General features: G+C 37.1%; 1 protein-coding gene and 1 long non-coding RNA gene across 2 annotated transcripts in view; both read left to right on the top strand.

Annotated features, from left to right (window-relative positions):
- The window catches only part of LOC137238556 (uncharacterized), a 44,396-nt gene extending 43,510 nt beyond the window's left edge, over positions 1 to 886 (top strand). Inside the window, exons 2-4 of the long non-coding RNA XR_010949214.1 lie at positions 437 to 501; positions 562 to 613; positions 703 to 886. This is a non-coding gene — a long non-coding RNA (uncharacterized lncRNA). The remainder of the gene's footprint in view (positions 1 to 436; positions 502 to 561; positions 614 to 702) is intronic.
- The window catches only part of LOC137237997 (probable cytochrome P450 313a4), a 355,606-nt gene that overhangs the window by 46,758 nt on the left and 284,632 nt on the right, over positions 1 to 24,216 (top strand). The window lies entirely within an intron of this gene.

Here is a 24,216-nt window from a genome sequence, read left to right as displayed (position 1 = left end):
TATGTATATCTGCCTTTACTTTGGAGTATTATTGAATATGTATGTATGTACATTTCTACTTTGGTTCATATTTTCATAGATATATATTCAATGATACAATGCTCAAAAGCTGATCGACAGGCAGAGGCTTCTGTGTACATATGCACATATGTATTTAAGGGTGGAATTGATGCTAGTCAAGTGCTCTTTGCCTTGGCTTATCAAACCTGCCTTTGAGAAATACTTACCCCCCAACCAGATGAAAGCCCAATACCTATTACTTTATTTATTGAAGTGTTATCAAATTTCAATATTTGCTTTTATTTCTTCTGCAAAATCTTTAATTTCATTGAGAGTTGGTCATAACATTGAGCAGAAACCAAGCAATTTAAGTAAATTTGGTTTTTTTCTTTTTGAAATACGTTTTTCATGCGAAAAAAAATTTTTTTGTCCACAGGTTTCGGAGATATCGCTAACGCATTTCAAAAAAACCAAGAACGCAGCAATTTGGAAGCACTAAAAGTACTTTTTCTATAACTACAAACGATGAAATTGATTGTAGTGAAATTAATTTTTTTGTAGTTTTTATAGTTACTCCGAAAATACACAATACATTGTGCGGAAACCAAGCAATGTAAGTAAATTTGGGTTTTTTCTTTTTGAAATACGTTTTAAATCGTTTGTAGTTTTTCATACGAAAAAACAATTTTTTGTCGTCCACAGGTTTCGGAGATATCGCTAACGCGTCTAAAAAAAAACCAAGAACGCAGCAATTTGGAAGCAGTAAAAGTACTTTTCCTATAACTACAAACAATGAAATTGATTGTAGTGAAATTCATTTTTTTGTAGCTTTATAGTTACTCCGAAAATATAATACATTGTGCGGGAACCAAGCAATTTAAGTAAATTTGGGTTTTTTCGTTTTGAAATACGTTTTAAATCGTTTGTAGTTTTTCATACGAAAAAAGTTTTTTTTGGTCCACAGGTTTCGGAGATATCGCTAACGCATCTCAAAAAAGCCAAGAACGCAGCAATTTGGAAGCACTAAAAGTACTTTTCCTTTTTTTCTTTTTGAAATACGTTTTAAATCGTTTGTAGTTTTTCATACGAAAAAAAAATTTTTTTTGGTCCACAGGTTTCGGAGATATCGCTAACGCTAAAAAAAAACCAAGAATGCCGCAATTTGGAAGCACTAAAAGTACTTTTCCTATAACTACAAACGATGAAATTGATTGTAGTGAAATTCATTTTTTTTTTTTAGTTTTTATAGTTACTCCGAAAATATAATACATTGGCAGAAACCAAGCAATTTAAGCAAATTTGGGTTTTTTCTTTTTGAAATACGTTTTAAATCGTTTGTTATTTTTCATACGAAAAAAAAATTTTTTGTGCTCCACAGTTTTCGGAGATATCGCTAAGCATCTCAAAAAAAGAAGAACGCAGCGATATGGAAGCACTAAAAGTACTTTTCCTATAACTACAAAAGATGAAACTGATTGTAGTGGAATTCATTTTTGTGTACTTTTCATAGTTACTCCGAAAATATAATACATTGTGCGGAAACCAAGCAATTTAAGTAAATTTGGTTTTTTTCTTTTTGAAATACGTTTTAAATCTTTTGTAGTTTTTCATACGAAAACAAATTTTTTTTTGGTCCACAGGTTTCGGAGATATCGCTAACGCATCTCAAAAAACCAAGAACGCAGCAATTTGGAAGCACTAAAAGTACTTTTCCTATAACTACAAACGATGAAATTGATTGTAATGAAATTCATTTTTTGTAGTTTTTATAGTTACTCCGAAAATATAATACATTGTGCGGGAACCAAGCAATTTAAGTAAATTTGGGTTTTTTTTTTAAATACGTTTTAAATCGGTTGTAGTTTTTCATACGAAAAAAAAATTTTGTTTGCTCCACAGGTTTCGGAGGTATCGCTAACGCATCTCAAAAAAACCAAGAACGCAGCGATTTGGAAGCATAAAAGTACTTTTCATATAACTACAAACGATGAAATTGATTGTAGTGAAATTCATTTTTTTGTACTTTTCATAGTTACTCCGAAAATATAATACATTGTGCGGAAACCAAGCAATTTAAGCAAATTTGGGTTTTTTCTTTTTAAAATACGTTTTGAATCGTTTGTAGTTTTTCATACGAAAACAAATTTTTTTTTGGTCCACAGGGTTCGGAGATATCACTAACGCATCTCAAGAAAACCAAGAACGCAGCAATTTGGAAGCACTAGGAGTAATTTTCCTATAACTAAAACGATAAAATTGATTGTAGTGAAATTAATTTTTTTGTAGTTCTTATAGTTACTCCAAAAATATAAAACACTGTGCGGAAACTAAGCAATTTAAGTAAATTTGGGGTTTTTCTTTTTGAAGTACGTTTAAATCGTTTGTAGTTTTTCATACGAAAAAACAATTTCTTTTTCGTCCACAGGTTTCGGAGATATCGCTAACGCATCTCAAAAAAACCAAGAACGCAGCAACTTGGAAGCACTAAAAGTACTTTTCCTATAACTACAAACCGTGAAATTGATTGTAGTTAAATTCATTTTTTTGTAGTTTTTATAGTTACTCCGAAGATATAATACATTGTGCGGAAACCGAGCAATTTAAGCAAATTTGGGTTTTTTCCCTTTGAAATACGTTTTAAATCGTTTGTAGTTTTTCATAAGAAAAAAAATTTTTTTTGGTCCACAGGTTTCGGAGATATCGCTAACGCATCTCAAAAAACCAAGAACGCAGCAATTTGGAAGCACTAAAAGTACTTTCCTATAACTACAAACGATGAAATTGCTTGTAGTGAAATTAATTTTGTTGTAGTTTTTATAGATACTCCGAAAATATAACACATTGTGCGGAAACCAAGCAATTTAAGTAAATTTGGGTTTTTTCTTTTTGAAATACGTTTTAAATCGTTTGTAGTTTTTCATACGAAAAACAATTTTTTTTGGGCCACAGGTTTCGGAGATATCGCTAACGCATCTCAAAAAAACCAAGAACGCAACAATTTGGAAGCACTAAAACTACCCTTCATATAACTACAAACGACGAAATTGATTGTAGTGAAATTAATTTTTTTGTAGTTTTTATAGTTACTCCGAAAATATAATAAATTGTGCGGAAACCAAGCAATTTAAGTAAATTTGGTTTTTTTTTTTAAATACGTTTTAAATCGTTTGTAGTTTTTCATAAGAAACAAAAAATTTTTTTTGTTCTACAGGTTTCGGAGATATCGCTAACGCATCTCAAAAAACCAAGAACGCAGCAATTTGGAAGCACTAAAAGTACCTTTCCTATTACTACAAACGCTGAAATTGATTGTAGTGAAATAAATTTTTTTGTAGTTTTTATAGTTACTCCGAAAATATAATAAATTGTGCGGAAACGAAGCACTTTAAGTAAATTTGGGTTTTTTGTTTGAAATACCTTTTAAATCGTTTGTAGTTTTTCATAAAAAAAATTTTTTTTGGTCCACAAGTTTCGGAGATATCGCTTACGCATCTCAAAAAAACCAAGAACGCAGCAATTTGGAAGCACTAAAACTACTTTTCCTATAACCACAAACGACGAAATTGATTGTAGCGAATTTCGCTTTTTTGTAGTTTTCGTAGTTACTCCGAAAATATCATAAATTGTGCGGAAACCATGCAGTGAAGTAAATTTGGGTTTTTTTTAAATACGTTTTAAATCGTTTGTAGTTTTTCATACGAAAAAACAATTTCTCTTTCGTCCACAGGTTTCGGAGATAGCTCTATCGCATCTCAAAAAAACCAAGAAAGCAGCAGTTTGGAAGCACTAAAAGTACTTTTCCTATAACTACAAACGATGAAATTGATTGTAGTGAAATTCATTTTTTTGTAGTTTTTATAGTTACTCCGAAAATATAATACATTTTGGGGAAACCAAGCAATTTAAGCAAATTTGGGTTTTTCTTTTTGAAATACGTTTTAAATCGTTTTTAATTTTTCATACAAAAAAAAAATTTTTTTTTTGGTCCACAGGTTTCGGAGATATCGCTAACGCATCTCAAAGGTACGAAGAACGCAGCAATATGGAAGCACTAAAAGTACTTTTCCTATAACTACAAACGATGAAATTGATTGTAGTGAAATTCATTTTTTTGTAGTTTTTATAGATACTCCGAAAATATAATACATTGTGCGGAAACCAAGCAATTTAAGTAAATGTGGGTTTTTCCTTTTTGAAATACGTTTTAAATTGTTTGTAGTTTTTCATACGAAAAAAAAATTTTTTGTGCTCCACAGGTTTCGGAGATATCGCTAACGCATCTCAAAAAAACCAAGAACGCAGCAGTTTGGAAGCACTAAAAGTACTTTTCCTATAACTACAAACGATGAAATTGATTGTAGAGAAATTCATTTTTTTTTTGTAGTTTTCATAGTTACTCCAAAAAATATAATACATTGTGCGGAAACCAAGCAATTTAAGTAAATTTGGGTTTTTTCTTTTTGAAATACGTTTTAAATCGTTTGTAGTTTTTCATACAAAAAAAAATTTTTTTTTGGTCTACAGGTTTCGGAGATATCGCTTACGCATCTCAAAAAAACCAAGAACGCAACAGTCTGGAAGCACTAAAAGTACTTTTCCTATAACTGCAAACGATAAAATTGATTGTAGTGAAATTCATTTTTTTGTAGTTTTTATAGTTACTCTGAAAATATAATACGTTGTGAGGAAACCAAGCAATTTAAGTAAATTTGTTTTTTTCTTTTTGAAATACGTTTTAAATCGTTTTTAGTTTTTCATACGAAAAAAAATTTTTTTTTTTTGCTCCACAGGTTTTGGAGATATCGCTAACGCATCTCAAAAAAACCAAGAACGCAGCGATTTGGAAGCCCTAAAAGTACTTTTCCTATCTACAAACGATGAAATTGATCGAAGTAAATTAAATTAATTCGAACAAAAATTTACCAATCCTTTTGAAATTTGGTAGGGGCATAGATTTTATGACGTTAACTGTTTTCTGTGAAAATGGGCGAAATCGGTTGAAGCCACGCCCAGTTTTTATACACAGTCGTCCGTCTGTCCTTCCGCATGGCCGTTAACACGATAACTAGAGCAAAAATCGACATATCTTTACTGAACTTAGTTCACGTACTTATCTGAACGCACTTTATTTTGGTATAAAAAATGAACGAAATCCGACTATCACCATGCCCACTTTTTCGATATCGAAAATTACGAAAAATGAAAAAAATGCCATAATTCTATACCAAATACGAAAAAAGGTATGAAACATGGTAATTGGATTGGTTTATTGACGCGAATTATAACTTTAGAAAAAACTTTGTAAAATGGTTGTGACACCTACCATATTAAGTAGAAGAAAATGAAAAGTTCTGCAGGGCGAAATAAAAACCCTTGAAATCTTGGCAGGTATTACATATATAAATAAATTAGCGGTATCCAACAGATGATGTTCTGGGTCACGCTGGTCCACATTTTGGTCGATATCTGGAAAACGCCTTCACATATACAACTACCACTACTCCCTTTTAAAGCTCTCATTAATACCTTTAATTTGATAATAATATCATACAAACACATTCTAGAGTCACCCCTGGTCCACCTTTATGGCGGTATCTCGAAAAGGCGACCACCTATAGAACGAAGGCCCACCCCTTTTAAAAATACTCATTAACACCTTTCATTCGATACCCATATCGTACAAACAAAGTCTAGCGTCACTCCTGGTCCACCTTTATTGCGATACCTCGAAAAGGCGTCCACCTATGGAACTAAGGCGCACTCCCTTTTAATATACTCATTAACTCCTTTCGTTTGATACCCATATTGTACAAACGTATTCTAGAGTCACCCCTGGTCCACCTTTATGGCGATATCTCGAAAAGGCGACCACTTATACAACTACCACCACTCCTTTTTAAAACCCTCATTAGTACCTTTAATTTGATACCCATATCGTACAAACACATTCTAGAGTCACCCCTGGCCCACCTTTATGGCGATATCTCGCAAAAGCGACCACCTATACAACTACCACCACTCCCTTTTAAAACCATCATTAATACCTTTAATTTGATACCCATATCGTACAAACAAATTCTAGGGTCACTCCTGGTCCACGTTTATGGCGATATCTCGAAACGGCGTCCACCTATGGAACTAAGGATCACTCCCTTTTAAAATACTCATTAGCAATTTTTTTTTATACACATATTGTACAAACAAATTCTAGGGTCACCCCTGGTCCACCTTTATGGAAATATCTCGAAACGGCGTCCACCTATGGAACTGGGGATTACTACCTTTTAAAATACTCATTAACACCTTTCATTTGATACCCATATCGTACAAACCAATTCTAGAGTCAACCCTGATCCACCTTTATGGCGATATCCCTAAATGGCGTCCACCTATAGAACTATGGCCCACTCCCTCATAAAATACTCTTTAATGCCTTTCATTTGATACACATGTCATAGAAACACATTCCAGGGTTTCCCTCGGTTCATTTTCCTACATGGTTATTTTCCTTATGTTGTCACCATAGCTCTCAACTGAGTATGTAATGTTCGCTTACACCCGAACTTAACCTCCCTTACTTGTTGAAATACGTTTTAAATCGTTTGTAGTTTTTCATACGAAAAAACAATTTCTTTTTCGTCCACAGGTTTCGGAGATATCGCTAACGCATCTCAAAAAAACAAGAACGCAGCAATTTGGAAGCACTAAAAGTACTTTTACTATAACTAAAAACGATGAAATTGATTGTAGTAAATTAATTTTGTTGTAGTTTTTACAGTTACTCTGAAAATGTAATACATTGTGCGGAAACCAAGCAATTTAAGCAAATTTGGGTTTTTTCTTTTTGAAATACGTTTTAAATCGTTTTTAGTTTTTCATACGAAAAAAAAATTTTTTCGGTCCACAGGTTTCGGAGATATCGCTAACGCATCTCAAAAAAACCAAGAACGCAGCAATTTGGAAGCACTAAAACTACTTTTCCTATAACAACAAACGACGAAATTGATTGTAGTGAAATAAATTTTTTTTTGTTTTTATAGTTTTTCCGAAAATATAATACATTGTGCGGAAACCAAGCAATTTAAGCAAATTTGGGTTTTTTCTTTTTGAAATACGTTTTAAATCGTTTTTAGTTTTTCATAAGAAAAAAAAATTTTTTTGGTCCACAGGTTTCGGAAATATCTCTAACGCATCTCAAAAAACCAAGAACGCAGCAATTTGGAAGCACTAAAAGTACTTTTCCTATAACTACAAACGATGAAATTGATTATAGTGAAATTAATTTTTTTTTGTTTTTATAGTTATTCCGAAAATATAATACATTGTGCGGAAACCAAGCAATTTAAGCAAATTTGGGTTTTTTCTTTTTGAAATACGTTTTAAATCGTTTTTAGTTTTTCATAAGAAAAAAAAAATTTTTTTGGTCCACAGGTTTCGGAGATGTCGCTAACGCATCTGAAAAAAAACCAAGAAAGCAGCAATTTGGAAGCACTAAAAGTACTTTTCCTATAACTACAAACGATGAAATTGATTGTAGTAAATTAATTTTGTTGTAGTTTTTATAGTTATTCCGAAAATATAATACATTGTGCGGAAACCAAGCAATTTAAGCAAATTTGGGTTTTTTCTTTTTGAAATACGTTTTAAATCGTTTTTAGTTTTTCATACGAAAAAAAAATTTTTTCGGTCCACAGGTTTCGGAGATATCGCTAACGCATCTCAAAAAAACCAAGAACGCAGCAATTTGGAAGCACTAAAACTACTTTTCCTATAACAACAAACGACGAAATTGATTGTAGTGAAATTAATTTTTTTGTAGTTTTTATAGCTACTCCGAAAATATAATAAATTGTCCGGAAACCAAGCAATTTAAGTAAATTTGGGTTTTTTTTTGAAATACCTTTTAAATGGTTTGTAGTTTTTCATAAGAAAAAAAAATTTGTTTGGTCCTCAGGTTTCGGAGATATCGCTCACGCATCTCAAGAAAACCAAGAACGCAGCAATTTGGAAGCACTAAAACTACTTTTCCTATAACTACAAACGACGAAATTGATTGTAGTGAAATTAAGTTTTTTGTAGTTTTTATAGTTACTCCGAAAATATAATAAATTGTTCGGAAACCAAGCAATTTAAGTAAATTTGGTTTTTTTTTGAAATACGTTTTAAATGGTTTGTAGTTTTTCATAAGAAAAAAATTTTTTTTTGGTCCACAGGTTTCGGAGATATCGCTAACGCATCTCAAGAAAACCAAGAACGCAGCAATTTGGAAGTACTAAAACTACTTCTCCTATAACAACAAACGACGAAATTGATTGTAGTGAAATTAATTTTTTTATAGTTTTTATAGTTACTCCGAAAATATAATATATTGTGCGGAAACCAAGCAATTTAAGTAAATTGTTTTTTTTTTGACATATATTTTAAATCGTTGGTAGTTTTTCACACGAAAAAACAATTTCGTTTTATACTCAGTTGAGCAGAGCTCACAGAGTATATTAAGTATGATTGGATAACGGTTGGTTGTACAGGTATAAAGGAATTGAGATAGATATAGACTTCCATATATAAAAATCATTAGGATCGAAAAAAAATTTGATTGAGTCATGTCCGTCCGTCCGTCCGCCCGTTAACACGATAACTTGAGTAAATTTTGAGGTATCTTGATGAAATTTTGTATGTAGGTTCCTGAGCACTCATCTCAGATCGGTTTTTGAAATGAACGATATCGAACTATAACCACGCCCACTTTATCGATATCGAAAATTTCGAAAAACCGAAAAAGTGCAATAATTCATTACCAAAGACAGATAAAGCGATGAAATTTGGTAGGCGAGTTGAACTTATGACGCAGAATAGAAAATTAGTAAAATTTTGGACAATGCGCGTGGCACCGCCCACCTTTAAAAGAAGGTAATTTAAAATTTTGCAAGCTGTAATTTGGCAGTCGTTGAAGATATCATGATGAAATTTGGCAGGAACGTTACTCCTATTCCTATATGTACGCTTGTAATGTAGCGTTACAATAACGTAACCATCCCCTGTATTTCCTTGTTCACTTAAACCTGAACCTCCTTGTACTTATGCTTGTATAGCATAGTCAACAACCAGTAATAGCAAACCAATGAAAAAGCACAATAATGGTGCATTGACTTCTCAACCAGTTTCTAAAGCAAAGCCAAAAATCACTTTGAGAGCATAGTCAACAACCACTGATAGCAAACCAATGAAAAGCACAATAATGGTGCGTTGACTTCTCAACCAGTTTGCGGCACCACCCATATAAACATCGAATTTGCATTTTTGCAATTTAGTCCTCGCAGGTGAGCCAGTGGGAGTGGTTGTCTTGTTAAAGACAAAATAACCACTCCGGCTAGCCAGCTGAGTGAAAGGGGCGCTGTCATGGCGCGGGTCATCCTCCACCAGGGCTGAACGACGAGAGCGGTGCCTTCGGACTATTTTTCCCTCCGTCGCCCACCTTGGTGCTTGAGCGGCCCGCTGCCTCAATGACCTCATACCCTCTTTTCCCTCAGTTCGGGTTGCGTGGCAGGGGCGCCGTCATGGCGCGGGTCACCCTCCACCAGGGCTGGACGACGAGAGCGGTGTCTTCGGACTATTTTTCCCTCCGTCGCTCACCCTGGTGCTTGAGCGGCCCGCTGCCTCAATGACCACATGCCCCCTTCCCCCTCAGCTCGGGTTGCGTGGCAGGGACGCCGTCATGGCGCGGGTCACCTTCCACCAGGGCTGGACGACGAGAGCGGTGTCTTCGGACTACTTTTCCCCCCGTCGCCCACCCTGGTGTTGAGCGGCCCGCTGCCTCAATGACCCAAAGCACCCTTCCCCCAAGCTCTGGTTTAATAGGCAGGCCGGAGCGGTGGGACCACTCACACTGGTTAGCTAGGGAGAAGAGGGTGCGGCCGTGGCGTGAGTCAACCCTTGCTGCACCAGGACGACGAGAGTGGTGTCTTCGGGCTACTTTTCCCTCCGTCGCCCTGGTCTGGTAGGCAATGACCCGCTGCCAGAACGACCGCACGACCCCTCTCCATAGCTCTGGTTTCAGCCGTGAGCCGATGCGTGCGCACAGGGGCTATCGCTGTGCCGTTAAGGTGCACTTTCCCTCCGCGCACGGATCGACCCACGGTGTCTCGGCTGGTACAGCCCCGCCCCCCCCCCCCCCCCCCCTTACGCACCTTCTATTAGCGTGCAAATGGGGAGGCGGGGGTGTCCAGCGGTGAACCAGCACTAACGGAGTCATCGCAGTTTCTCCCGCAGGTGTATGACCTCGCCGATTACCGAGCCTGCCGAAGACGTTCGATCAGCCCGATCCCGCCGAAGCCGACCGACCAACACAAGCCCGCTGGTACACCCTCCTATCCCGCCCGGAACACGTAGCCGCTGTCCAGGTAAAGCCCGTCGCCAGCCTATCTCCCCTCTCACCCCGGCCCTGGTACGCGCTCCGTAGCCCACCGCCGTTGCATCCGTCACGCCGCTGCTACGACGACCGTTGGCCGCTTGCCATCCTACCGCCCTTAAGCCGCTGCATCCGTCCCGCCGCTGCTACGTCGACCGTTGGCCGTTCGCCACCCTACCGTCGTTAAGCCGCTGCATCCCTCCCGCCGCTGCTACGACGACCGTTGGCCGCCCGCCATCCTACCGCCGTCAAGCCGCTGCTCCTATTCCGCCGCTGCTTCCGTACCACCGTACCAGTCCGTCCGTTACCCGACCGTTCAGCCGCCCTACCGAACCTCCCCTACTTCAACGACCGTTAGTCGCCGCTCCGCCCCCTCGCCATCTTGCGACGGAAGGCTGCTGCCCGCCTAATATCTCCAGCCGTGTGTGCGTGTGTTCGTAACACATAAATATCGTGTATTTATTCAGTAGGGGTTTGTGGGACCTTTACTTGACTCTGGATTGACTGAGCGTTACCCCAGCCTTAGCAAAAACCCACCTCATATGCCTAATAAAAATTAGCAAAATTGGAGAAGGACCACGCCCACTTAAAAAAATTTTTTTTAAAGTAAAATTTTAACAAAAAATTTAATATCTTTACAGTATATAAGTAAATTATGTAAACATTCAACTCCAGTAATGATATGGAGCAACAAAATACAAAAATAAAAGAAAATTTCAAAATGGGCGTGGCTCCGCCCTTTTTCATTTAATTTGTCTAGGATACTTTTAATGCCATAAGTCGAACAAAAATTTACCAATCCTTTTGAAATTTGGTAGGGGCATAGATTTTATGACGTTAACTGTTTTCTGTGAAAATGGTTGAAGCCACGCCCAGTTTTTATACACAGTCGTCCGTCTGTCCTTCCGCATGACCGTTAATACGATAACTAGAGCAAAAATCGACCTATCTTTACTGAACTTAGTTCACGTACTTATCTGAACGCACTTTATCTTGGCATAAAAAATGAACGAAATCCGACTATGACCACGCCTACTTTTTCGATATCGAAAATTACGAAAAATTAAAAAATGCCATAATTCTATACCAAATACGAAAAAAGGGATGAAACATGGTAATTGGATTGGTTTATTGACGCGAAATATAACTTTAGAAAAAACTTTGTAAAATGGTTGTGACACCTACCATATTAATTAGAAGAAAATGAAAAAGTTATACAGGGCGAAATAAAAAACCCTTGAAATCTTGGCAGGTATTACATATATAAATAAATTAGCGGTATACAACAGATGATGGTCTGGGTCATCCTGGTCCACATTTTGGTCGATATCTGGAAAACGCCTTCACATATACAAATACCACCACTGCCTTTTAAAACTCTCATTAATACCTTTAATTTGATACCAATATCATCCAACACATTTTAGAGTCACCCCTGGTCCACCTTTATGGCGATATCTCGAAAAGGCGTCCACCTATAGAACTAAGCCCCACGCCCTTTTGAAATAAACATTAACACCTTTCATTTGATACCCATATCGTACAAATCTATTCTAGAGTCACCCCTGGTCCACCTTTATGGCGATATCTCGAAAAGGCGACCACCTATAGAACGAAGGCCCAATTTCTTTTAAAAATACTCATTAACACCTTTCATTTGATACCCATATCGTACAAACAAAGTCTAGAGTCACCCCTGGTCCACCTTTATTGCGATACCTCGAAAAGGCGTCCACCTATAGAACTAAATCCCACTCCCTTTTAAAGTACTCATTACCACCTTTCGTTTGATACCCATATTGTACAAACGTATTCTAGAGTTACCCCTGGTCCACCTTTATGGCGATATCTCGAAAAGGCGACCACCTATACAACTACCACCACTCCCTTTTAAATCCCTCATTTATACCTTTAATTTGATACCCATATAGTACAAACAAATTCTAGGGTCACTCCTGGTCCACCTTTTTGGCGATATCTCGAAACGGCGTCCACCTATGGAACTAAGGATCACTCCCTTTTAAAATACTCATTAGCACCTTTTTTTTGATACCCATATTGTACAAACAAATTCTAGGGTCATCCCTGGTCCACCTTTATGGAAATATCTCGAAACGGCGTCCACATATGGAATTAAGGATTACTCCCTTTTAAAATACTCATTAACACCTTTCATTTGATACCCATATCGTACAAACAAATTCTAGAGTCAACCCTGATCCACCTTTATGGCGATATCCCTTAATGTCGTCCACCTGTAGAACTATGGCCCACTCCCTCATAAAATACTCTTTAATGCCTTTCATTTGATACACATGTCATACAAACACATCCCAGGGATTCCCTCCTACATGGTTATTTTGCCTTATGTTGTCACCATAGCTCTCAACTGAGTATGTAATGTTCGGTTACACCCGAACTTAACCTTCTTTACTTGTTCGTCCACAGGTTTCGGAGATATCGCTAACGCATCTCAAAAAAACCAAGAACGCAGCAGTTTGGATGCACTTAAAGTACTTTTCCTATAACTACAAACGATGAAATTAATTGTAGTTAAATTCTTTTTTTTTTGTAGTTTTTATAGTTACTCCGAAAATATAATACATTGTGTGGAAACCAAGCAATTTAAGTAAATTTGGGCTTTTTTCTTTTTGAAATACGTTTTAAATCGTTTGTAGTTTTCATACGAAAAAACAATTTCTCTTTCGTCCACAGGTTTCGAAGATATCGCTAACGCATCTCAAAAAAACCAAGAAAGCAGCAGTTTGGAAGCACTAAAAGTACTTTTCCTATAACTACAAACGATGAAATTGATTGTAGTGAAATTCATTTTTTTGTAGTTTTTATAGTTACTCCGAAAATAAAATACATTGTGCGGAAACCAAGAAATTTAAGTAAATTTGGGTTTTTCTTTTTGAAATACGTTTTAAATCATTTGTAGTTTTTCATACGAAAAGACATTTTTTTTGCTCCACAGCGCCGCTTTCGGTTGCCGTTACTACATAATCCATAAGCGCCTTTATAAAAAAAAAAAAAAAATAAATGTAAGGCGCGATAACCTCCGAAGAGATCTAAGGCCGAGCTTCTCTTCCAATTTGCGTCGTGCTCCTCTTGATTTTCCCTACAAATTGGCCGGACGGGACCTACATGTTTTATGCCGACTCCGAACGGCATCTGCAAGGCAGATGAGTTTCCACTGAGAGCTTTTCATGGCAGAAATACACCCGGAGCGCTTGCCAAACACTGCCGAGGGGCGACCCCGCTTAGAAAAATTTTCTTCTAATTGAAAAACCTTATTTCTAAAATTTTGATGTTGCTTTGCCCGGGAGTTGAACCCGAGGCAAACTTAGATATATATGCAAACACATACATATATTCTTAAATTAAAGATCAACCAACACCCCTAATTCACACCCACCTCATTGATACCAATATATCCAAGCATAAGCTAACATATGTATGTTTGTACCTTCAATGTTCAAAAACAAAACACCTACCACTTCCAACAAAAATTATTCTTAAGCGGCAATTACCCACCGACGTGTGCCGTACGTACGGACGTTTGTCGTAAGAAACACGTTTGATTGAACCCTAATCCCGCAGGAATCAATGTGTGCGTCTGTGTACATGTACATAACATATTTGTGTGTGTATTGTTTAGAGCAAAGCACTGTTGCCATTGACCAGTTTGCATGCATGCTTATGGAAACATCAACTTTTTCCATTTTAATTTTTGATGTTTTAAAAGGCTGGAATTAATATTAAATAAATATAAATAGATTGCATATTTTTAAACTGCACTTTTACATAATTATTTCGAATTGTTTTCAAAATTTTTCAAACTTTAATTAGGTGTTTTTCATAAAACTGCAAACGGTCAAAAATTAGCGCACAAAAGTTTACTAAGCAACTCTGTCTAAAGAGAGAGCGATCAGCTGACACGTTCTTACGGAAAAAATCAAAATTGTTTTTATTTCTACGTTCCGGGCTACGTACGTACGTGCGTTGCACGTCGGTGAGTTTTCGTTTACATTGTACACTCGTAAGATAGGTCGTGTCAGCTGACACGTTTTTGGTACGTACGTTCGTGAGTAACTGCCGCATTACGCACAAGCATATGTACATACATACATACAAATTAAGGTTGTGGCCTTTGGCTCAACCTTTTAAAAAATACTTTTTATTTTAGACCTTGAGGCCGAGTTTATTCAAGTATGTTGAAGGTTACTCAAAAACTAAAAACTCTATTTGCATTTTGCTCTTATTTATAGGATTACAATGCCTGCTTACATTCTAATTTCATCATATTGTGAAATACTTTGGCCTTGAAATAAAGATATCAATTTCTACTCAGGATACTTTGTATTCGTACAATAACAAATATGAATCATAAAACTATTTTTGGGTAGCTTGAATCATTGATTCAAGATCAAATTGTTTACCATTTGCAGCTGCAATAACAAAGAGGCGAGCTTGTGCTTTCTTAAGAAGCGATTTCAGTTCGCAGCATGAATTGATTGGAAAGATCAATTTTGTTTACAGTTATGGTAAGGTTTGTGTGTGGTGGCTGCCGGTAACTCCCCCCTCTCTAAGATGAATCGTCCCGGATTCAGTTAAATTATTTATTTTGTCCAAAATGACATTATAAGTGATTTTATGCAATTCTGAATCTACGTTTTGCTTTTTAATTTTACCTGATTTCAGTAACCTTCCGCATAAGTAAATTATCAAAATTATGCAAAAAGGCACAAAAATATACAAAAAAAATGAATGTTTTTTGATATCTTCATTTCGCTTATTTAAAAGATTTATATTTTCAAATTTCAGTTGTTCATTAGTTGATTCAATATATTCTAAAATTTCAAAATTATTTACATTATTATGTTTTAAATAATTCCATATTTTTGTTTCAACATTTACATAAGTTTTGTTATTAATTATTGTTTGATTTTCGAAAGTAATTAAGTATGTTCCTGTTAAATTTTGATTCTGAACATAATTTTCTCCTGAAACTAAAATAACTCCCTGTTTAATTATTTCAATTTTATTATTTCGTTCTTTAATTTTTTTACATTTTCCTTGTTTTTCATTAAAAAGTTGTGATAAACATGTGGTTTCTTTATTTAATTTACAATAAGTATTTGTAATTTCCATTTTGCAATCCTGTACATTAAAAAATTCATTATTACAATATATTATATTTTTGTCTATTATAAGCTTACCATCTATCTGTGCTATAGCTCTAGCTTCATAATATTTACAAGTAAATTTTATTTTCGGATATTTTATATATAATACAATTATATCTGTTTTTTGAACTATTTTGAATTCTGATATATCCATTAAATCTGTAATTGACATTAAACCATGTTGATGGTTTGTTATGTTTTTTAACTCATTTAAGTGAAGGATTACTGGGTTTAAAATTCCTATTTTTCCGAAAGTGATGGTATTTATTAAATTTTGAAGTTCTTGCTTAATGTACTGATATCTCTTAATTTTTAACGCTCTAGCAAATGTGTCTCCTTTCATTTTATTTACTGTATTTGTTAATTCTGTGACTACCTTAAACATTTCTGAATTTGTAGTAAATTGCTTATTATTATTTTCGACTAATTCATTTAATTTGTCATTAATTTTTACAAAATCATCATGATCTGGAGTTCCTGCTATCCATTTCCAAATTGTTCCCAACTCATTTATCCCTCTTTTCTGCCTAAAGGAATTTTGTCTAAGTTGTCCTAACAAAGTTTTAATTATTAAAATTTCTGATTCAGCGTCTAGGCTGTTAATTTTATTGTTGTCATTATATGGAATTGGATGATTAACAAAATCTCGTTTTTCTTCTTTTATGATTTCCTCTAAATATGTTAAATTTGTAATGTGAAAAATATCTCCATAATTTTCATATATGGAAACGTCTCCATTCTCAATCAGTACGTAATTTTGTCGGGTATAATCCACGATGTCGGCGACTATTGAGCCGAGCAGGAATGCACTCATGAACAATATCATTTTGAATATCTACGAATAATTATGATTTTATATTATCCTTATGTATGATTCTATCTCTATTGTTAATTATTATTTTATTTTCCAAATTTTCCTTAACCTGCTGTTTTTTATATCTAGGCTTTAACTTATTTCTTTCTCCTATAATTTTTTCATAAATGATTTGTCCTGGGCAATATTGTTTTTCAACTCTATTTCTATTATGAGTTGTTAACATTTTGTCCTGTGCCTGCCTAAGTTTTATTGGTAAATTTTCATGATTCACCTTGTTATAGAGAACCTCTTTTGGTTTAAAATTAGTTACTGAATGTATCGTTACATTGTACTGTTGTGCCGCTCTAATAATTGTTTCTAAATCACTAACTATACTGTATTCTTCTTTTATACATCTAGCTATTTCTATTATTGTCGAATGAGCCCTTTCTATTTGCCCATTGGTTATACTGTGTCGGGGATCACAAAAAAAAATTTCGATATTTAATCGTTGCATCAGAGATTTAAATGTTGGCGTTGTGAAACTTGGTTCATTATCCAAAGTTATTCGTTTAACATCTGTAAAAGTTTGCAGTAATTCCAAAACCTTTTCCTCCACATTAGATTTGTCTTCTATATGTTTCATTACTAAACATTTTGAATAAGCATCTACGCATGTGATGAATTTCAACTTCTGCGCGTAAAAAATATCTAAGTGAAGCTGTTCTCCTTCTGCTTCTGGAATTGGAGCTTTGCCTATTGGTATTCTTTTTGGATGACGATCATATTTATTTTTATTACATATTGTGCAATTACGAATGTATTCTTTCATCCTTTTTCTCATTTCTGGCCAATAGTACAATTTTTCTATTTGTTTTATGTTTTCATTAAAGTTACGATGAGCTCTATTATGAGTTTGTTCAATTATTCCAGACTGATCTTCCCTATTAATAATATCCATCGGAAAAAGACTTGTATAAACAAATTTGTTTTGAAAGGTTTGTTTTAAGGGTTCTTGGATTTCATATAAATCCTCTATTGTACAGTGAATTGCGGTTACCAAATTTGGTTGAATAAATTCTTTTAAAATGGTTAGCAAATTTTCCACTGTATCATATTCTATTAAATGCCTTTTATTTCCAAAATTTTCAATTAATTCATGAATTGTGAATCTGTTTTTATACAAAATTATCTGTTGTTTAAATTGATTTACAGGTTTTTTTGTTTCTTGAATTCTAATACTCTCACTACTTTGTGCGGAATGTTGTGATTCGTTACTCTGCGAATCCTGTGGATCATCGGACATATTGTATGATTCAAGACGCGACAATGCGTCTGCTACAACATTGGTTCTACCAGGCCTATAAACAAATTTTGGAGCAAACTCCTCTATAAATGCGTGCAATCTTTTCATTTTCGGATTAGGGTTACGAGGTGACAAAGCAAATGTCAATGGTTGATGATCAGTATGAATTTCCAGATTAGTGACACCATATAAATAATTTCTAAGAGTCTTTAGTGCCCAAACAATGGCAAATAATTCTTTTTCATTTGTTGCGTAATTTATTTATGTTTTATTAAGAGTTTTCGAAACAAAAGTGATTGGTCTACCTTCCTGTGAGAGCACAGCGCCTATTGCTACATTAGAGGCATCGGTAGTAAGAACAAAAACCTTTGAATAATCCGGTTGCGTCAATTCCATTTCTGACGCCAAATGTTTTTTTAATTTATTAAATGCTTGAATCGCATTTTGATCCTAATTTATTTCAAACTTTTTCGACTTATTTCTGGAAACTCTTCCATTTTCTCCGGATAAGTATCTACTCAATGGTTTCGCTATTGTTGCAAAATCTTTAACAAACTTGCGATAATATCCTGCAATTCCCAAAAATCCTCTTAGTTCTCGTAAATTTTCCGGTATCGGGTAATTTAAAATCAATCTTATTTTGTTGGGGTCTGTTTTAATAACATTTTGTGCTATCATATTTGCTTTCCTCAAAACTTCCGTCACTATTTCTAAATCTCGCAAATGTTGTGTTATATTTTCTGAAAAAATAATTATGTCATCCATGTAAACATGGCAAATCTTTCCTATATGTTCACGCAATATATTGTGACGAATTTTCTTGCAAATCCTCTTATTTGCAACCCTCTGCTAAGTTCGTATCGCTAAACTGTTGAATAAATAACTCCAATATGTAATAATGCAAAATGGCCTTTATTCAAGTACTTCACAATCACACTTGTACTTTGCAACGAATAGCTTACTTAATAACCAAACTGATTGACAGCTCTACTGAAACTCTACTATTCAAAATAATACTGCTATAGCTCGCTAAATAGCGCTTAATCCAAATCTCAAATCAAACTGAATTACTTCTTACTCGCTTGCCTCGCTTTTATAGTTTACGCTGCATACTTCTAGGCTCTTCGATTTCCAGAACTTACTAGTAGTTTCGGCTACAAAATCGCCAGCCACAACTACATGCACAAATTATTGCTCTCTCTTGTGACAACTCAGATAAGATATATGCATGTGTTTGTGCATTGCCGCTCCGCTGCTCGTATACGTACATATGTGTAGACGCAATTATTTATTCGTTTATGTAGATACATTAAGATTGAATTATTGATGTGAATGTTTGTAGTTTACAGTCTCTCGCGCGCACATAGGCTAATAAGTAAATGCATCTGTGTGTGACATCTCTCTGACTGCCTTATATATGTGTATACTTGATTTAATTATTAACGTAAATACTGCTTGGCATGGCCTTAGCATCGCCTTAGTGATGGGATAATTTAGTGATGCTAATATCTGTGACACTGCCCTCCACCTAAGTCTGATCGTCCCGATCAGACAAATCTCTTGATCGAAACGTTGCTAGCCTTTCCAAATGGACCACCTTCATTTTGGTTCGTGGTTTACCGATGGTTTGTATGCGGTACACTACATCGTTGATCCGTTTTACAACTTTGTATGGGCCTTCCCAATTACACTGCAATTTCGGGGACAAACCTTTTTTACGTTGTGGGTTGTATAACAGCACCAAATCTCCTTCCTGAAAACCTTCTGAATTAATTGCTTTATCATATCTGGCTTTCATCTTGTCACTCATAATCTTTGTTCGTTGCCTTATCAGATCATGTATTTCTCTTAGCTCTTCTTCCAAATCACTAGTGGATTTCCTGACATTTCTCTCCGCATTGGCATCTATCCCAAACTTCAAATCAGCTGGCAGTCTAAGGTCATTGCCAAAAATTACTTTTGCAGGGGTTTGGCCCGTTGTCTCATGCACTGCTGATCGGTAAGCCATCAAGAATAATGGTATGCGGGTATCCCATTCTTTATGGTACTTGTCCACTACTTTCCTTAAGTGCTCCTCCAATGTTCTATTGAATCGTTCTACCATACCATCGGATTGAGGATGCAATGCAGTTGTCCGTGTTTTTCGAATGCCCAATGACTTACACATTTCCTGGAACACAGCTGATTCGAAATTCCTGCCTTGGTCAGAATGTAACTCCATTGGTACACCATACCTTGCAACCCAATTGTTTATAAACACTTCTGCTACCGTTTCCGCTTCTTGATTTGGGATTGGGTATACCTCTGGCCATTTGCTGAAATAATCCATAACTACCAGTACATATTTGTTTCCGCCGTTGCTAGTAGGAAATGGACCGGCGACATCCATAGCGATCCTTTCAAATGGCGCACCTGAGTTATATTGCTTCATCTGGCCATGACTTCGTGTTCTGGGCCCTTTCGCTCTGCTGCAAACCTCGCAGTTCGCAATCCACTCAGTGACCGACTGACGGCAACCAACCCAATAGAATCTCTGTTTAATCTTCTCGAGCGTCTTTGTGATTCCAAGATGACCTCCGCTTGGACCATTATGCAGCTCGCTGAGCACATCAGGAATCCTCTTTCTGGGAACAACTATCAGTTTATTCTTGTATTTACCATCCTCACTCTCCCATACTCGATGAAGGCAACCGGATATCAATTCTAAACTGTTCCACTGTGCCCAATATGAATTCGCAATGGGACTCTCTGCTGACAGCTCTTCTCTGTTTGGTCTTTCATTTCGTTCGAGCCCTTGCATAACACGTGACAGATCTGCATCTTCTAGCTGGCACTTTCTTAGCTGTTCCTTGTCCCATTCATCTGTACATGTTATAGTCATTAGCCGGACATCTATAATGTCTTCTTTAGCCTCGGCTTTTGAACAGTGCTTGCATTCCAAACGACATGGTCTTCGTGACATTGCATCGGCATTTACATGGGTACTACCTTTTCTATGCTCAATGGAAAAGTCATAGCTTTGTAGTCGCTCGATCCACCGTGCCAATTGTCCTTCCGGATTACGGAACTGCAGTAGCCATTTTAAAGCTGCGTGATCTGTCCTGACACGGAATCGCTGGCCGTAGAGGTATTTGTGAAAATGTTTAACGCACTCTACCAATGCCAACAGCTCTCTCCGCGTAACGCAGTAGTTCCTCTCTGGTTTTCCAATCGAACGGCTGTAATATGCAACTACCTTCTCCTGTCCATCGACCAGTTGTGATAAAACGCCTCCTATAGCATATCCACTCGCATCTGTATCTAGAATAAATGTTGCTCCTGGAATCGGATATGCTAACATTGGGGCAGTGCACAAACGCTCCTTCAATGTTTGGAAAGCCACTTCTTGCTCCTTCTTCCATTCAAAAGCTTTTTTTTTTCTTGTAAGCTCATGGAGGCTATGGGCTACGCTGGAAAAATTTTGTACAAATCGGCGGTAATATGTGCACAGCCCAAGGAAACTTCTTAATTCATGTATGTTCTGTGGTCTTGGCCAATCCTTTACAGCCTCTATCTTTTCGTTCGCAGTGCAGATGCCCTCTGTCGTTACCTTATGACCCAAATAATTTACTTCCTTTTTAAACAGCGCACACTTTTTGGGACTTAACTTCAGACCAGCGCCAGCTATTCTTTGGAAAACTTCCTCCAAGTTCTTAAGATGTTCATCGAAATTCTTGCCCAATACGATGATGTCGTCCAGGTACACCAAGCATGTTTTCCAATGTAGTCCTTTCAATACCTGATCCATGGGTCTCTCGAAAGTAGCTGGTGCATTACATAGTCCAAAGGGCATTACTGTAAATTGCCAAAGACCATCTCCGACGCTGAAGGCTGTTTTCTCTTTGTCTTCCTCCTTTACCTCCACTTGCCAGTAGCCGCTTTTCAAGTCCAGTGTGGAAAACCATTTCGTACCAGAGAGCGAGTCAAGAGTGTCGTCAATTCTTGGCAATGGGTAGCTATCCTTTTTCGTAACGTCATTCAACTTCCGGTAGTCCACGCAAAACCTCATTTTTCCATCCTTCTTCTTTACAAGTACTACCGGTGAGCTCCAGGGACTAGTTGATGGTTCGATGACGCCGCTGTCGCTCATTTCTTGTATAATTTGACTCACAACTTGCCGCTTCGCCAGTGGAACACTACGTGGAGCTTGACGGATCGGCCTCGCATCTCCAGTGTCAATTTGATGTTTCACAACGTTGGTGCGGCCTGGTTTAGAACCATCCTGGTCAAATATGTTCGCTTACTTTAGGAGCAGTTGTTTTGCCTTACTCTGATATGCTTCCTCTAGCCCCTGCGTCCATGCCGTGATGTCATTTGAAAGATTAGTATTACTAGCTGAAACGTGTTCCTGGAGCTGTTCACAGTTAATAACTACTTCAGCCTCTTGGCATATTCCCAAAATAGCTCCTTTAGTCAGTTTGAGTGGTGAATTGAACTCATTGAGTACTCTTACCGGAACACGTCCATCTTGTTTTGTCATAGCCAGGGTTTTTCCTACAAGTATGTTCAGTGCTGATTTGTTTGCTGCTTCGACAACCCACAATTTGTTTGTCCCACAATCTCCATCAACCTTTGCCCAGATGACTGCTTCGGATTTTGGTGGTATTCGCTGACTCTCTTCCACCAGCACTCGTTTACTGCTGTAGCCTCACTCGTAGCCGAAATTAAGTGGTACATCCATGTTTTTATATCGCATCGTCTTGCTTTGCATGTCGATCTTGATGCCTTGGTCGATTAAGAAGTCCACTCCAATTATGATTTCATCAACAATCTCTGCCACTATAAAATTGTGTACTACCGTGACGTTCCCAATTGCGACTTCACATGATACTTCTCCTAGAACCGTGCTGTCTTCTCCAGTGGCTGTACGCAATCTTGCTCCATGCAATGGTGTTATCTTCTTGTTGACTAAATCCGCTCGAATGATGGAATGAGATGCACCCGTATCTACAGTCAGTAAACATTCCTTTCCATCCACATGTCCTCCGACAGTAAGATTGTTTGACCTTCTTCCAATTTGTGAGATAGAGATTATGGGGCATTCAATTGAGGGAGCCAGCTGTCGCCCCTTGCGGCTGACTCGCTTTAGTTTAACGATTGAGTGGACTTGGAGATTTGCTCATCTCCTTCAGCTCTGCGTTTACGGCCACCCACATTGTTGGAGCTATTGGGACCGGTGCTGCAATGTCGTGCAATATGACCTGGGTTGCCGCACTTGAAACACTTAATAACTCCGGCATTTTTCTGTTGTGATCCCTTCAGTGCTTCCAAAATTGTGTCTACCCATTCTGGCCTTTCTACTTCTACACGATGAGCCTTTTATGCTGGTTTACTTAATAGGGAGGCAGTTTCCTGAGTCAATGCATGTGATACCGTTTCAGCAAATGTTAGTTTTGGATTCGCATATGTAGCCCGCTTCGTTTCCACATCTCGTATGCCATTTATAAAGCTCTGAATCTTTACCCTTTCAGTGTATTCCACGGGTGCGTCTGCATTTGCAAGATGAGCCAATCTTTCAATATCTGAAGCAAACTCCTGCAATGTCTCATTTGCTTTTTGGTAGCGGTTTTGCAACTCAATTTGGAATATCTGTTTCCTATGCTCGCTTCCGTAACGTCTCTCTAAAGCGCTCATCAATGTTTCGTAGTGGTTCCGCTCATACTCTGGGATGGTCTGTAAGATTTCCGCGGCAGGCCCTTTCAGTGCCACGAACAGCGCTGCAACTTTATCTTCAGCATTCCATTGGTTCACTGCTGCGGTCTTCTCAAACTGTAGCTTAAAGACCTGAAAAGGAACAGAACCGTCAAAGGATGGTGTTTTTACTTTTGGATTACTCGTTGAAACTTCTGGGCGATTTAGTTGCAACTGCTCTATACGTCCTCTCAAAGCATCCACCTCGGCCTCGATTTTTTCTTCAAACTGTAAAATTTTTGTATCTTGCGCCTCCAACTTCGAGGAAATACGTCCTTCTTGCTCTTCCAGTTGAGCAGAGATCTGCGCTGATATTTGTGCCGACATTTCGGATATTCGTGCCTATTGTGCTTCAATCTTCGATGTTATACGGTTCTCCTGCGATTCCAGTTGAGATTACATATACGTTTTCTGTTCTTCCAGTTGAGTTTCCATCTTGGATGCCATATATGTCTTCTGTTCTTCCAGTTGTGATGCCATATATGTCTTCTGCTCTTACAGTTGTGATGACATTTGTGACGACATTGATGCTACTGTCGATGTTTGTGCAGATATTGCAGCCAATATCATGTTCAAGTCTGTGCTGGTAACCGTCTGCGATGTTTCGTTTTTCTCTTCAATTTTTGTTGTCTCCTCGCCATCAAGATGAAAGACATACTCTTCCACATCAATTCCTTCTGCTTCCATTGCCTCTCGTAGCCGTGCCTGAAGTTCGAGTTTAACGCCGCTTGTATTCAATCCACGGCTCTCCAACTCCTTCTTCAGTTGCTGGATCTTTAATTCACTG

Source organism: Eurosta solidaginis, chromosome 1 (genome assembly GCF_040869045.1).
Source record: "Eurosta solidaginis isolate ZX-2024a chromosome 1, ASM4086904v1, whole genome shotgun sequence".
Taxonomy (NCBI): domain Eukaryota; kingdom Metazoa; phylum Arthropoda; class Insecta; order Diptera; family Tephritidae; genus Eurosta; species Eurosta solidaginis.
The sequence above is the reverse complement of the archived record's forward strand: the minus strand, read 5'-3'. Positions and strand labels throughout refer to the sequence as shown.